The sequence below is a fragment of the Scleropages formosus genome, chromosome 13 (assembly GCF_900964775.1).
Source record: "Scleropages formosus chromosome 13, fSclFor1.1, whole genome shotgun sequence".
In the NCBI taxonomy this organism is placed as follows: domain Eukaryota; kingdom Metazoa; phylum Chordata; class Actinopteri; order Osteoglossiformes; family Osteoglossidae; genus Scleropages; species Scleropages formosus.
In genome coordinates this window covers 25,246,966-25,259,537 of record NC_041818.1, presented here as the reverse complement: position 1 = coordinate 25,259,537, position 12,572 = coordinate 25,246,966, and the positions used below count along the sequence as shown (strand labels likewise).

The 12,572-nt window shown below is 42.7% G+C and overlaps 1 pseudogene; it reads left to right on the top strand.

Annotated features, from left to right (window-relative positions):
• LOC108923131 (ecto-NOX disulfide-thiol exchanger 2-like) overlaps positions 1-12,572 on the top strand; it is a 158,637-nt pseudogene that overhangs the window by 44,654 nt on the left and 101,411 nt on the right.

The window sequence follows — 12,572 nt, the reverse complement described above, 5'->3', positions numbered from 1 at the left end:
GCATTCCATTTTTTGCCTTGGAATGACAGCTTGACATTTTGTCGTACCGACAGGAGAGATTTTTTACCCTCTTTTTACCTTCTTCTGTTACCTTTCGCATTTATTCGTTTAATTTCGCATCGCATTTCAGAAGGAAACCTGCCGCGCTGCTCCTAATCTCTCTGTGAATTCATAAACTGAACTGCACTTCTTACTTTCAATTACTCAACCTGCTGGCACCTTAATGTATTTTTTTTCTACATCAGACTCTGTTTGTGATCTGGACCTTGAAGCGGAAGCCGGCAGCGCTCTGGAAGATGCCGTAAGCGCTCCGTTGCCTGGGAGCTGAAGAAATCTGTTGGAGGAGATGCTTGCGCTGTCCTCGACTCCTCCTTATCGGCAGGAACCCAGCGTCTCGGCCGAAGTAGAAGATCACGAATGACTCCGATAATGAAAGGTTAAGAAGAATGCAGGGAAACGACGACGAATCGATTCCCACATGAACACTGATTTCCCCTTCCCTCTGTACCGTACTTTGTTCAGTTCTCGTTTATGGTGATTCTTACCTCACTTTCATTTAATATCCTGAAGACTAATTATTTCACATTTGCCCCCTTCCTTCTCCCAGAGCAAAGAAGGAGAAATTAATTTATTTTATTTTATTTCTTTGTCTTGCTTAATGGGACCCCATCTTAGCGCGGTTAGGTCCACTGCAGCAGGGCAAGGGGGCATCTCACCTGAACGTTGATCTTCTGCAGCAGTCATCATTAGTGCTCCAATTAAACGCTTATTTATATGTTGCTTCCCAGCTCAAGCCATGTGTAATTTCAGGCTGGTCGGGTTTCCGGGGCACGAATGTCAAATCCTTATGGTGAAGATAGTGAATAAGAGATGAGAAGAGAGATGAGCACCGTGACGTTGTTGTTACCATCTGCCGTGCTCAATGGCACCCACCCAGCAGGCACAGCTCTTGTGTTCGTCTCACTATTGTCTACTGTTCTTGTGGCCTCCTGGTTAGAGCCACATAATACAACTGGAGGACCTGGTTTCAAACCCTGGCTCCCACTGTAGTACCCTTGAGTGACATACTCTGAACTGATGGGTAAATCGTTGTAAGTATCTTACTGCTTGCACCCCAACACCGTAGGTGGCCTTGGACAAATTGATCACAATGTTGTGGGGCAACACGTTTAGAGCTGCTGCATTTGGACGTAGAGCTTGCAGGTTCAAATTCCACCTCCTGCTGTCATACCCTTGAGCAAGGTACACACTCGGAATTAGTACAGTAAAAATGACATGGTTTGTAATTGGGTAAATAAGTGTAGGTAGCTTAATTTTGTAATTTAATGTATAAATTTAAATGTATTTAATCACCTAAAGAGAAAAGAAAACAATAAGCACAGTGGGACTGCAGAGTTTAAAAAAAAAAAAAAAAAAATGTTCCAAGATATGAGTTTTTTGCCCTGTTTAAGTGTGAGAGTATGTGTGGGAGAGACTTGTGTTCATTGTGTATTTTTATGAGTATTTTGGCAGCAGGCGAATGCTAATCTTAGCAGGTGTCCCATTATGGTTGGGGAAGTGAAGCAATTTGAAGGCAGCTACAGCGGCGCTCTTACACCCCTGCCCTCTTGTCCACGCTGAAACTGCTGCCTGTTGCTCACAAGGAAGCAATTTTGCCACTGCGACCAGCTGCCCTCCATTATCGCGAGCTGCGATGCCAGCCTCGATGCTCAAGCTTATTTTATACATGCCTTTTTCTACTCCCTCTCAACATAGACTGGGCCAGACCTGGTTCTATCTATCTGCACTTCCTATGTGCGTACGCACGCACGCACGCACGCACGCACGCACACACACACACACACACACACACACACACATTTATGGTCTTTAACCACATACCTCCTGCCTATAACGTATCATCAATTCAAAGAATTGTTTTATTCAGATAGTTTCCGAGTGGCAACATATGTGACTTACGATTACCTGGGCTTACGATGGCTGTACCGGTAATGTTTCCGTATTATTTTTGAGTCCCGACGTTAGGTCGTGCGGTGTAACGACAACCGCTCCATCGGCTTTACGGTAACATCGGCCGACTGCGCTGTCACAAGGCATCATATTAGTTATTGTTTGGGTCTCAGCCAGTCTTTGGGAGTCCAGCAGTGACTACGATTTGTTTACAAAACTTTTCATTTGTGATTGCGTTCAAGATGATTTTTCTGTAAAAATGACTGCCAACCAAAAAAGTGAGTGTTCATTATTCATTAAAGAATTCAGTATAGTATTAATTACATGCTAACATAAATGTGTGAAATTTCAAAAAGCCCTATTATATAACGTAGAATTCATGAATATTAATTTAGTTTCTACATCCTTATGATTCACATAATGCCGGGGGCGTACAGCTTACGACAGCGTTGTTGGACCCATCCACACTGTAAGTATAGCACCACTTGTGTGTATATACACACACACACACACACACACACATACACCCAGTCTGAAAGTCTATAGCCAAAAATTGCGCCGCGTTTCATACGTCTATTCTGAGCTATAACTACTTGTCCTGAAGGCCTGTAGCATTCAGCGGTTCGATAAAACATTGACAGCAGATTACTCAAGCCGTCTACGCACCCATTTGTACTTGTGACAGGGAACAAACCAGTGTTTAAACTGAGCGACTGAGAATTTAACTGCCAGTGGTTTCTGCGGGACTTTCTTTCCGGTCTCTCTCCATACGACTGATAATTTATTACCCTGTTACAGTACCGGTTTGCGTTAAGGAGTCGGCCAACTCGCGGTGAGACGTTTGCGACAGTGTCTTCGGCAGATTTCTTGTAGTGTCCCTTTTAAGCAGATCACTAATACAAAGTTAATTAGGTGTGCGGTTAATCATTCTTTGTCCCTAAAGCAATTTGTTAATTGAACCAGCGCATGCTGATGAATGTTAATTGACGTGACTAAATTGAGGCACACGGGTGTTGGTTGACAGGTTGAAATGATAGTTTCTGCTTGTTTTGTTCTGTCTCATTCACAAAAGACATCATTCAGCTGAGAGCTCTTTCAAAGTAATGAAGTGGTTACTACAGGAGACAAAAGGGTGCTCCTTTTGTCATGTAGGTACTGTTAGATTGTCAGAAAGAACCATGGTAGGTGGACTTTCTTCATTTCCCTCCATTTTTTTCCCATAGCGCTTTTGATCCATTGGTATCATAAGCTTGGTTGTTCTTGGAAACACATACCTAGTAGAGGTTTGGGTTGAGTTGTGTGTTTTTATCTGGGAATACTTGTAGCGGTCCAGCCTTTCTGTAGCTTTGCACACTTCAAGGTGAAATATACCGTAATATGTCCTTTGCTAGGGTGCTCAATGTCACTTCCTGTCATGAGCACTAGACATTTTAGCCAAAGACATCTAAACAAATGCCATTCAGATAATTTCTTCACCTGATGATTTTTTTTTTCCCTCCTCTCAAAACATTGTCAGGCTTTAATTTTTTTTATGAATGTGACAATGTGTGTGATGTCAATTTGAGTTAGATGGCTGGTTTAACTGAAAATGATCACCTTCATAGTTCTCCAGCTACATTGTATATAGTCATATATATTGTTTTTTAACACATTATTGTTGATAAAATTAAGCAAACATAGTCTCATGCCCATGAAATGCATGACGGTTATGGTCAGCTGAGGAAACCAACGCCAGGTTTGAAAATTTTCAAAACTTGCAAAGTGTTTTCATATTTAAAGGTCAGCAATATGTAACTGACACACCAAGGCATGTCTAGTCCAAGGAGTGACCAGGCGTGACACACCAGTGGCTGGACTTGCAGGATTTATTGCTGTTATGCCCCAGGAGTTCACAATGGGCTAACCGAAAATTGAAAATAACCAAGCTCAAATGGTATGTATAATAAACAAGGGAAAATAAAAAGCCCTCATGGGTCACTGAAACAGACTTTAGAACTCCCAGCACAAAAAACAGTCTTAAACTAAAAGCACAAAAATAACCACGAAATGTTCTCTGAAAACCATCCTTAAAATCAGCCATTCATTGTACTTGTACTGGTGTCTCTGAGACAGCTTGATGTGCTTGACTTCATGGCAGACTCATGGCTTTTGCATGAGGTCACCCATAACTGGGGGCAAACGTGGGCACGCCATACTTAATAGGGTCTCAGGGCTTCTGAGACTCTCGTTTGCGGTGACACTGAAAATCTTGTATCTTGTGTAAAGCATGGCTTTGTGCAGTCCACTCGCTGTGAGCCTGCTGCTCTTGTCCCTTGGCTCCAGGACTGGCAGACAGTGCTCCTTGAAATCCTTCAGTACGGTTTAGATGCCAACTAGTGACATTTTGTATAATGAATTGTTCTTTGTCGATTATATACCGGCATCTATTAGTCCGTACATTTCACCCTTGGATTGATTCGCGGGGTAAGTTTTGAAACTGTCAAGAACTCAACTCCTCAGATCTACTGATGGCCTGATGATACAGCTCTTTGTGTGAGGATGGCATCTCTACAATGTCATGATCTGGCAGAGGCTTTATACAGTAAAAGTGTGCATCACTTAATATTTAATTTTGAGTTGTGTCGACCAGTAACACGGCTGTTTCCTGCTGCCATCATCTTGGCAACTGTTTTTTAACGGGCCAATTGCAGTCCAAGTGCTGACTGTAGGTCCTCAATAGAGTACAGGCCATTTATAATCCTCCTTTGTATTTTTTTCCCCTCTAAAGCAGTGCACAGAATGCATATACATATAAATTGATTCATTAATCAAAATTGTTTTGCATTTAATTACAAAATTATTAGTAATCAATGCTCCCCAGCAGTTAGCTGTTTGCTGAATGTGATTAAATACCCCAGCCTACAAATTTCTTTTATTAGCTTAAGTCAGGTGCACATATGTGGAAAGAGGGTTTTTAAATTCACTGATCTTAGCTTTTATCTATTTTTGGCATAATATAAGCTAAATGTAAAGTTAGTTAATCTGTGATGTAATCCTTCTACGGTTTTCTTTCTTTGTAGGGTGGTATAGAAAAAACTATTCTCTGAGGTGTCTTTCAGCCATCAAGGCTGAATGAATAATGTCTTTCGGTATTAGAAGTGGCTATTGACAGGGTTGTGGTTTGAGTTCGTTTTGAATGACACTTTAATGAAGGAATCCTACAGTCACAGAGATGTTTTATTTAGGAGGAAAGCAGAACAGAAAAGAATGAGGACTCTCCTCCAGGTCACCTGTTTTATACACTATTTTCTAGCTGTAATTCAGTGTGACAGGTGAAGCTGTAGCACCAAACTTCTCTCCTAACTCAAGTGCATGTGTGCGGACGCAGGGAGTACTGCTCCTCCAGTAGAGTTGACTACTCTCATATCTAAAGGCACAGAGAAACCAGGCAGGGGTTACAGGTCACCGTGCCACAGATGCAGCTCTGTCACAGTGTGACTCTGGGTCCCTGGTGATATGACCTTTCTCCCTCCCAGTAAGGCAGGTGCTTAGCTTTTACCGCAGCAGTTGCTTGGAAGAGGAGGGATAGTAGGTGGTTGGGTCATGGAGGTTACTCAGGTGGAAGGGATGGGGATGTCTTGTCCTGTGCAGGTTGTATTTGACATTCTCTCTCAGTCAGAAACTGATTCTGTGGGTGGAAGGTGTAGCCTCTAATCTGAAGTCACAGGAGAGACTGTTATATAATCAGAAGGCAGAAAACTTCCCTCATGCTGTCATCTGCGATGTGATCCCTCTGCACATGTGTTCCAGTTTGTTCTAGTGCTGCTGAAACGGTGACCATTGCACAGGAATATTTAGCCCATTGTGGCCTACAGTACTAGAGAATAATTTTGGGCAACTTCAGATCTTGCTGCTCATTGGTTTTCCAGGTCTGATATCAGAGCAGTTGGCAGTTTTTCAAATGTCGGAAACGTGGGGTGTGGCAAATGGATTTTCGGCAAGGCTCGCAGCTTTTCTGCGAGTTCACCGGATGTTCTTGAGCATGAGAAATGGGTGTGAGGACTGCGTAACCTTTTCAGCAGTCTGCATCAAGGCTGTCTCGGCACAACTTCGGCAGGTTATCAAGACCGCTTTATAAAAGGACCAATTAGTCGTGTCATGGCTACACCTTGTGGGCCTTTTTCACTCCAGTGTAATGCACTTTGGAATGCATTCTGCTCCTGTCTCTAGCATGAGTTTATTTTTGTTTCTTTGGGGTGTCCCCTAAGTCCGACTGTTAATTGGACCACCGATGAACCCCCCCACACTTAGTGACTGAGCTATTTTTGCTCCAGGTCATGCTCTTGGCAACTAAATACTGCAGTACTGCATCACTGAAGCAAGGCAATCCCGTCAGTTAAGACACTGGCAGCATTGTGCAGTATTATTTTTGTCATTCCTATTCTTCTCTTGATGGTGTTTGGGACAAACACATTCAGCAGAAGCACCTTTGACTCTGTCCACGTTCTTGAAGGAGGCAGTGAAGAGCGAAGCCTTTGTCTTGGCAGCGTGATTGAAAAAAGATTGAGTGTTGCATTGTTTTTTCTTGACAGAGCCCAGAGGAGGTGCGATCAGAGGCCAGCCTGTCGCCACCACCACCAATGATGTACAAGGACTACAGATCAGGCCGAGCTGGAGGTGAGGAACTTGCTCTTAGAGTTTCTCCCATGAGATACCGTACTACCCATCTAGAGCGCTCTGTGATGTCTGGGATAGGGGCATCAGCAAGGAATCTGCATCATGTCTAATTGGGGAGTTGTGGAAAAAATGTAAATGGATTTAAAATGAACAGAGAGAGACCAAATATAAAATATCCACAAACAACTTCAGTTGTGTGGAGACTTGTTCATGCTACAGCTTTTAGTGGACCCTTATGGTATGGTATGTTATGAAGAATGCATTCGATGGGTGTAATCATTGGTTGTTCTCTTTGAACATAACATACATTCACAGAAGGTTTTGCCCCCTCTGAACTGATGTCAGAAAGATTATATATGATTTTCAGTGAGAGGAGTCCTAATCAGAGTATGGATTAGGGTTTACCTCATTACTAGTTTTTATCACTCCTGTTTGTCTTTCAGGATATTGTTTTCTTTAAATTTGAAAGAAATTATAGCCTTCAACTGAACCAGGTTACACACTACAGTCCAATATCGCATAACTGGAGCCGGTGCTTCAGGTTTTTTTTTTTTTTTTTTTTTTTGACGAGAAAGCCACTTTTCAAAGACGTCTTTTGTTCCAAGAGGGTGTTGTTCTGAAACCTGTACCTTTTCTCAAAATTAGGTTCTCCAGGATAGCAGTTTCCCTGTGTCTGCAATTGTATTCTCCTCGAGCCTACGTAGGCTTGAGGCCGTATTGAAGGGTATAATAAGAATGGTAGGATGAATCGGTACAATTGATTGATTGAACAAAAGGTGGGGTGGGGGGGTGTATTAGTGGAAAGGAGATCAAGCCAGAGAACAAATCTCATTTTGAGGTTACCGAGATAAATGGAATAAAGGAATATTCAGTTGCTCACATTAATAGCAGTCAGATGGCTGCTGTGCAATTTGAAAAAGAAAATTGTTGGCAGTCAGGTGCTTCCTCCATATGTCCTGACCCATCGGTCTCAATGGCCGTGTCCCAGCGGCCTCATTGGCTGATGTCAGCAGATGTAGCCGACCTTCTTCAACAGAAAGCTCCCCATCTGATGATTGTGTGTTTCCGAGATGGGCTGTGCTCTTGTGTGAAGTGGAGACCGACTGTGAACAAACACTTGAAAGACAACATGGCACCTCCTCCAGTCAAGAATAATTGAGGTCATCAAAGGCAGCTGTTGTGATGAGGGCTTTCACTAGCATGTCATTTTCATGACCTTGAGCTTTTTGTTCCTTGATATTTTTTTTTTTTTCCTCTTACATTTTTTTTTCCCCTCACCAAAAAACATCAACTAGTTTCATTACTTGGAGCTTTTGGAAGCATGAGAATACTGCACTGTAAAACCAAGCATATCTGGTATTTTCTTTCTGGAGGAAACCCGAGTCTAATGTTCCTCTCTTTGCAGCGATCCTTTGGATTATTTCTGTATAAACAGGGAGGTGAGCAAAAGGCTTTAATGAATCACAAATGTTTGAGTAACACGTGAAGCATGGAGACAGAAGTGAGGCTCATCTGGAAACTGAAGAGCTGACTTTTAGCTTGAGGCTTGTAAATAAACTCAACAGTTAATGCTGATATATCTGAGACCTAATGCCCAAATGCATTCCAGGCGTCTTCAATGCCAGAGTTCATCGCTCCACAAGTTTTCCAAAACAACTTTTCTTTTTGTTTTCCATAAAATCCAGTGTGAATGCGTAAATTAGAAACCCCCCCCCCCCCCCCCCTATCGGAGACTGCCAGTCAGTCATGGATCTGGCAGTCTTCTGGCTGACGTGGCCTTTGAAAAGGTCTGCTTTCTGCTTACTTGGGTGGGTAATACAGTGGTACATGAAACACCACAATCCAAAGCTTTGCCTGAGCTTCACAATACCCTCTCTCCATGCTGTGGTCAAGTTCAGCTTATTGACTTCCTGTCTGTAACCACTGTAAATATCATGTAATATCCCACCCTTTTTTTTTTTTTTTTTTTTAATCTCCCTTGTGCTGTGACAAAGACTTGCCATTAACAGAGATTTCATTTGTATTATGGGGTTAAACTTCCTGTCCGTGTCTGATGCAGCGTAGATCTATGGATAGAGAAGAGACTAGAAGGAAGTCCCTGTTCTTGACTCTGAAAATTTTCTGGGAAATATACATTTCACAGGCCTCATCAAAACAGTCCCCGTACCTTGCTGGGGTTCTTTCCATTTCATATTTTAATTAAAGCCTTCTTAGTTGGCCCAAGGAAAGCGTAGCATCGATAATGAAATATAGCCTTTATTTGTATGTGCTGTAGTCGGTCTGGAGGCAGAAGGGGGTGGATTATAATTAATACAAATGTTTCTGATTAGTTGAGTACTCACCCCCGCAGAAACTGACCACGGTCAGATGTTTGAAGCTGCATTACACGCAAATGCATGCATTTTGAGGGGCACTACGCTCCTGTGTAACTGTCACATCTCTGAAGTGATGAACATGAGTGCTGCTGCTAAAGACACATTGAATGTTTTATTTACTGCATCTAAATCATATTACGAAATGATCTCTCTTTTTTGAACAGTTACAATGATGGCTTTCCACTTATTATCTGTTCATTGTGAATGTTTGAGTTGGGACAGATTTTCCACATTTTCCTATTTCAGCCAAGGAAATCGGTAGCAAACATCTGTTGTCAGTCAACGATTGTATTGTGTCATAATTGGCGCATGCACAGTCAGTATCGGTGCGATGCCAAAACAGGCTAAACGCATCCATATTTCTGTGGGTACAAGACGAGTCATCGCTTTGTCATAGTTGGCAGATGCTTGTCTTTGTGAGACTGAAGAATGTAAGCAAGTCAGTATTTCTGCATTATTAAACAGCATGAAGAGTTTGCCAACTGCAGAAATCAGAAAAAAGTAGCACTTTCTTAGTTTGTTACACCCACTGCAGCGATTCGGCTAATTATTTCGCATACTTCTGTCAGCTTTCAGCTTAGTTAACATTACTCCTAAGATACTCTGGACCTGCGAACGCTGACTCGATTCATATTTAGAGAAATTAGTAAATTGTCTGTGCATAAATGTATCAGTCGATACAAACATCTGAAACAATCAATGGACAATCAAAATACTCATTTATTTTTATTCATTTATGCATTGATTTGCTTTGGAGAAAATGAATACGGTATTTTACTGTAACAATGATCAATTCAAGCTAAGAACACTGAAGAAGGGTGCGATACATGGAATGCGGGTGTGAAACCAGCCGCCAGAAATGCAGGGTGCTGGCACTAAGGACTACGCCACCTGCTGCCCATTAATAAACTCAGGAATGCGTGGGGTGATCACCTCGTTAATTTATTAATTGTAGGTAGGACCTTGCGTAAAAGTGGCTCAGTGAGATGTTGTTGTGTGTCTACCTGCAAGGAGAAGCGGTAACGCATCTGGGAGGGGATGTGCAGTTTGCTCTAAATATGTCAAGTGTCCAGAGAGGAAATCCATTAAGCGGAGGGAGAATGGCGGCTTCTTTGGGTATCTGCTGTATCTCAGATCTCCTGTCAGATAGCACTGCAGTATCTTAAGACGGGGGAACAGCTTGGCATACTAAGATAAAAGTAAATCAATGAAAAATGTGCTCTTCAGATAGAGGGCCAAAACCGTTTTTATGTCATTAAAATAAAGTATTTTAAAGTACGTTGTATTTAATGTAAGGTGTTCAGGGTTGAGAATTCTTCTTCTGTGTATGCAAATTTAATAAAGGTTGTGTAACTTCTTTTAAACAATTACGTCAATGCCTTAATTAACATCTTTTTCATAACATTTTAAGCACATTTTAAAAAGCTTTAAGACCTTTTGGAGCTGATTGCAGTGCGGAAATCCACTTGACTTCTTTGTGTCGTAAATTTCCTTGCAGTTTCATTACTCGTGATTAGTGGAAGCTGGAATTGTAAGGGTTCGAGTTCCTTTGAATTATGGTATACCTCGAGGGTGCCGTGGCTTGTGTGACGATGTCTTTGAAGGGGAGAGCGGTGACGGCGGAGTGTTTGTCTCCATCTTCTTTTAACTGATACTGTTTACCCGTTTTGGTAAGGCACTAATGACACATTCGGAGTTGACATTTGGACCCCTCCGCGCTCGGGGATGGGGCGCGTTGCCTCTTTCAAGCACGAGATAAGTCAGGCCCATCTACAGGAGCTGCAAAGGAGATGCTTGATGATATGCTTCATTAGAAGGTATGTGTTGCACCTTCCCACAGCCAGAAGCATGGAGTGTCCTGCTATATTAGGGCGTATTGAATGAAAAATGACTACATTTGAGTCCATTGACTGTGCGTCGAGTTAAACCGATGAGCAGGGCAGAGATTTAGCGAAGCCAGTTGATGAATAAATGGAGAAAGCGTTTCCAAAAACAGATTTAATAGTCAACGCATGTTTCTTTTACCACGTACGCAAAGCTATACCACATCTCAATAGTTTCCAGTGCTTGACCCGCTCAAGGGTGTCATGTGGACACTTGGGCTCCTTCTGAACAGCTGCACCCATCAGTCAACAATGATACAAACCGCATAAGATCAATGTCCTCTATGGACCACATTGCACCCACTGAAGGCAAGGGAGTTCATTAAGCACCCTGAACCCTTTATCGCTGGCATTTCTGCTCTCTGTCGGCACTGAAATTGTACATTTTATTGATCTTCGGACAGAACTCTCCAAATACCATTGCAGTCCATAGCAGAAACTCTTGCCGGTTTGCTGGCAAGTCGATCCTTTAAATACCACTTCCTCCCAGACTTTTGACAACTTTCCGGAGTGCTGCTTTGCCACAGTGCCTTGAGTCTAATGCTGTTTGACATTGCCGGAGCTTTACCCAAGATAATTTCAGGACCTCGCTTTTTCTTTTCATCACGGGATTCTCATGGTTTCATTCGAAACTGCAATGCATGTCACAGAACGGTGAGTGAGCCAGCCTTGTCTCAGTTTTCCGTCTTCGTTGCTCACCTAGATGGTGTCACATCTTGCCACGCCTTTCCAGCGAAGCTCTTCGGAACAGGAAGGGTTAATGAAAAATAAGAATTTAGGTGACAGACTCAGGTTTATAGCTTTATGTTTGGAGCGGGAAGCGTTGTTTAACTACTTGAGAACGAGGTTCTTAAGATGCGGGAATGACGGATACAGCAAGCCTTCAGACAGAGGCTCTTCGACATGCTTCTCTTGTACCGGGTTACCAGCGCGTTTAACAGTCTGACTCTGAACGTTGCTCCTTCTCCAATGCTCTCGAACCGCAGGACGCCCTGCTAGTAGTCTCCCGATGAATTCCTCTCACACCTGTGCTGCTAATTGCTTTTATGCCCCTTAGACCGAACGTCTGCTGTTTTACAGACCTCCAGCAGGCAGTGCCCATCTTTGCAGCTCAGTCAAGAAGTCTGGACAGCATGGATGGAAAAGCAATAATAATAATAATAATAATACTACTAATAAATCTGATCAGAGCTTGAATTTATTGCTCGCTTCTTTCATAGCCCCTTAGAGCATCTGGTTCCAGAAGTAATTTACATTGCTCACCATGAAATCAGCGTTTGCCTTCATCTGCTGGTGAATAAAGTCAAATTAGTGTTTGATTTAAAAGTCCTCCGCTTCTAAACAACCCGTGTCTTTGAAAGGACGCCATCGCAGGGCGAGGCCGGAGAAAAAGCAAGCGTTCTCCCTTCGGGGAGACATAAATTGAATAAGAGCACAAGCCGACTTTTATTCATTTTATGTTTGGTGACACGGAATGAATTAAATTCAGTCTGAAAAGCATTAATGTTATTTATGACCTCTCTCTTTACGGTGGGGAAACGCACAGAGTGAGCGACTTGTTTTTTCCGAGGTCTCTGTATTCTGCTCGAATCTGTTGACCTCCTGAAGGCAACCTGGCCAGCGCTGAGTGACTGAGCTCACCGTAAACATCGTGGACCTGCAGAGCTCCACGTGTTCAGCCAGGACCTCCGGATGTCAATGTAGCCAC